Source organism: Marmota marmota, unplaced genomic scaffold, assembly GCF_001458135.2.
Source record: "Marmota marmota marmota unplaced genomic scaffold, marMar, whole genome shotgun sequence".
Classification (NCBI taxonomy): domain Eukaryota; kingdom Metazoa; phylum Chordata; class Mammalia; order Rodentia; family Sciuridae; genus Marmota; species Marmota marmota.
In genome coordinates, this window is record NW_026000057.1 from 18,007,935 (window position 1) to 18,012,148 (window position 4,214).

The 4,214-nt window shown below is 29.3% G+C and overlaps 1 pseudogene; it reads right to left on the reverse strand.

Moving 5' to 3' along the window:
• Positions 1 to 3,797: 3,797 nt before the first annotated feature.
• On the reverse strand, positions 3,798 to 3,904 carry LOC125619861 (annotated as a pseudogene).
• Positions 3,905 to 4,214: the final 310 nt, after the last annotated feature.

The following is a 4,214-nucleotide window of genomic DNA, read 5'->3' on the forward strand; positions in this document are numbered from 1 at the left end:
CCTAAACTGAATCCCATATTTGAAATTTACTGTTAAATTTATGGAAATATCAATTAAACTTTCTGAGAAAGCTTTGTTATCTCCTAGTGATGCTCTTATAAATCTTCTATTATAGAACACATTCCAGGTTTACTATAAATATTTATTTTTTTTTCTTTTCATCCTGAAATGAAAAGGAATTTTAAAGAGTATTTCTGGAACTAATACTCGGAAATCTCCATAATTCAGAATTCTGTGAAAAGTATTTATCAAATTAACTAGAAACTTTATTGTTGTCATATAAAATGTGTTCATATGAGTTTAAATGTACACACACACACACACACACACATATATATATATGTAAATCATTAAAAGTTATTGAACAATATTTAAATTGTATGTTAAAAGTTCGTTCGTATATGCTAGGCAATTGTTTTCAGAACATCCATAACGGTCTATAGGCGAAGCATATCTAAAATTTCTAAAACTTCAAAATTAGGTGAAATTCTTATAAAATAATTTTGCTGTAGAAAAAAACACAATATTAATGACTATATCCTCAACTTATCATACCATACTATGTGCTAAATTACAGACAAGAGACAGAATATATAAACACTTTTATGATAGAAACAATACAAACTGATGGTATAGAAATTAATCTTCAGTTAATCGAATATTCTACTTCATTCACTTACTGGGTTTATAAAAAGAAATTTGAACTGTTCTCCATCTCTCCTTTTGTTATATGTGCAGGAAACAAATTAGCAGTTTTGTAGAAGAAATGGATATTTAAAATAAAATATGATAATTTGATGAAAGCTAAAGAGGGGAAAAATTTATCAAAGTAGGGAAGAGTCATTTAATGCAGTTAAAGTAGTGTGAGAAGGTCAAATCATGATGGCATGTTTTCATTTAGTCAGATACCATATTACTAGTGGATTCCACCTAGATTCAGATAGTTCACGTGATGTCTATTTAAAGTTATTACAGACCTAAACCAAAGAACATATTTAGGAAAAAAATCGCTTACATTAAGAATAATCTAAAATCATACCAAAAGCATACAAAAAGAATTAATTTATTCCAAAGTCTAAGAAATAGAGCGGACAATCTGGGAACATGAGAGATAGATTAATATCCACAAAATATCAAAAATCTAGATATAATCTAGATGGAAAACTTACCAGACCAAAAATTTTGGAGACGGTTAACAATAAAGATTAGGTAAGATGAAATGTTGCCTCACACTGAGGACAATGTATTTCAGAATAGAAAAGTTTCTAGACATGAACAAGAAGAAAATTTTCTTCCTAACACAAAATATTATGTGATTTCAGGTGGCTGGAAAGTCATTAGAATTTTAATAGCATATCTTAGTCTCCTTATTTCCTTTGGCATTAACATTTCACTCTGCTTCTAAAAGCATTTTTCCTTTTGAATTTTGCTTCTGTATACTTTTGGTATGATTTCAGTTACTATTTTCAGGCTAAAATTAAAATTTCTCAATTGAGAATAACTTTTAAAAATTAGTTAAAGAGCAAAAAGAAAATTAAAATGCCCCAAGACTTACTACTCCAAGTAGCTAGTATTAGCTTTTAGGTGTATTTATTGAATTATTTTCTGTACATATGTATTCCTATTTAGAATTAGAATCAAGACTTAGCAGCAATATTTTTATTTAATATTATAATTTGATAATTTTTCAGATATCTTTGTTGCAAATACAATGAATACCACCTGAAAAAAAAGAATAAATAATCTACATTAATTGTACATAAATGTAGTGAAATAGATCTTTGGAAGGATCAGCTTGCTACATTCTCATGATCTTTAAATATTTGCATTTTTTATCCTCTATACTTTTCAATCTTTTCTTCAATTTGAGCTAAAGACATGTGCTGCTATCAATATGCATCCTTCCTTTTGTAGATTATATGCTATGACCTTCATTTTTCAGTCTTTCTTATTTTATTAAAGACAAGGAATTTCTCTTCTTATAATTTCTTTTAGATTTCATTATTTTCCCTTATTTCCATTCCTGACTTGTCTGCATTGCCATCCCTTTAGTCTAGGCATAATGCTACTATAATTTTTTTTTACCCTTAAAAAGAACCTAAATTATGACAGATACTACAGCATGGATGAAATTTATATACATGATACTACTTGAAATAATTCAGTAACAAAAGGACAAATTATTATGTGATTCCATTTGTAGCAGGTGCCTACAGTAGACAAATTTAAAGAAATAAAAAGTATTCCAGTCACAGTGGTGCACACCTATAATTCCAGCGGCTGGGGAGGCTGAGGCCTGAGGATCATGAGTTCAAAGTCAGCCTCTGCAACTTATTGAGGCTCTAAGAAACTCTGCTCCATTGTTAAGCACCCCTGAGTTCAACCTCTGGTACCAAAAACAAAACAAAACAACAACAACAACAAAAACCTAGAACTGTGGTTGTCATTTGTTGAGAGAAAGCAATTGTGGGTAGTTTGTGTTTAATGGGTTCCTAGTTTAAACAGGGGAAGTGCAAAAAAATCTGGAGCTCAATGGTGCTTGTAATGTACTTAATGTACATAACTGTATGTTTAAAATGGTGTTTTGGGTGGTTCATATTAAACCATAATACAAATATCATATAAATATATTCATGTAGTAGATTAACTTTAGATTTTTTTCAATAAGCTTTTTAATTTTTTTTTGAGAGTCATATAAGTTGTATCAATAGTTCATTATTTTTTAGTTCTCTATTCTATTTCATTTATTGATTTTTCTTTTCTTTCATCAACACTACATTGTTTTGATCACTATAAATTACAGTAATTCCTGAAATTAGATAGTGTCAGTCCTTTCTGGCTTTACTTTTCTTCATGTTATGTTATCCATTCAGGGTCTTTTGCATTTTCAAATAACTTGAGAGTCAATTTGTCAGTATTCATAAATTAAATTGCTGAAATTCTAATAAAGATTACATTGGCTCTACAGATTGATTTTTGAAAATTGACATCTTGACAATATTGAATCTTCCTGTCTATGATCATGGAATAGCTCTCCATTAATTTAGCTCTTTTCTACATTTCTATTTTTTTTTAAATTTTAAAAAAAAATTTGTTCTTTTTAGTTATACATTATGGTAGGTTATATTTTGATATATTTATACAAGCACGGAATATATCTTATTCTAATTAGGATCTCAGTCTTGTGGATGTACAGGATATTGAGTTTCACTGTATGTATTCACATATGTGCAAGGAAATTTATGTCAGTTTCTTTTAGTAACATTTTCATATTTTCTCCATGTCTTATATTATTTTTAAAATGTAACATTTAAATTAATTTCTGAATAACATGAGAGCCTTATATTAAAATAGTTATTTTATTTAATTAATTAATTTAGTTCAATTGCTCCAGAACCATTCATATAAAAGTTTATCATACTTTCATTGAATTGCTTTTTACCTTTGTCAAATAGTCACTGTACGTATTTAATTTTCTTTCTGAGCTCTTCAGTTTTTATTTATCTATGTGTCTAGTCCTTAATTAATCTCATCCTGTTTTATTTCCCATAGCTATGCATGTAGGAAGATTTATTATTGAAGAGAGTGATTCCTCCCACTACATTTATCTTTTATACAATTACATTAAATGTTGTAGTTTTTCTAACTTCCCATATACGTTTTAGAATATTTCCTGCACCTACATAACACCTTTCTGCATTTATTTTTTAAGTGACACTGGGGAATGAACACAAGACCTCACACTTGCTAAACAGTCAGGCTACCACTAAGCTACACCCCTAGCCGCCTTGCTGGCATTGTGATATGAATTCATTTAAATTCATTTGGATAGAGGACGTATCAGATATTAAACTGATAAGAACAGATACTACACTTGATCTTAGCCAAAAGGCCGAGAAGCGATATGTAAATCAATGGATGTGTAACTGATGTGATTCTGCAATCTGTATATGGTGTAAAAATGGGAGTTCATAACCCACTTGAATCAAAGTGTGAAATATGATATATCAAGAACTATGTAATGTTTTGAACAACCAACAATAAAAAAATTAAAAAAAAATAAATAAATAAATTCATTTGGAGAATACTGACATCATAGAATTCAAGAGACTTCCAGCTACTTGATAGTCCTAAGAGCTCAGGTTTGCATCCTCTTCTACCATTGTTCGGAAGGCCTACAGACTGTTCCTGAACAACTTTTTACATTGGGTAGA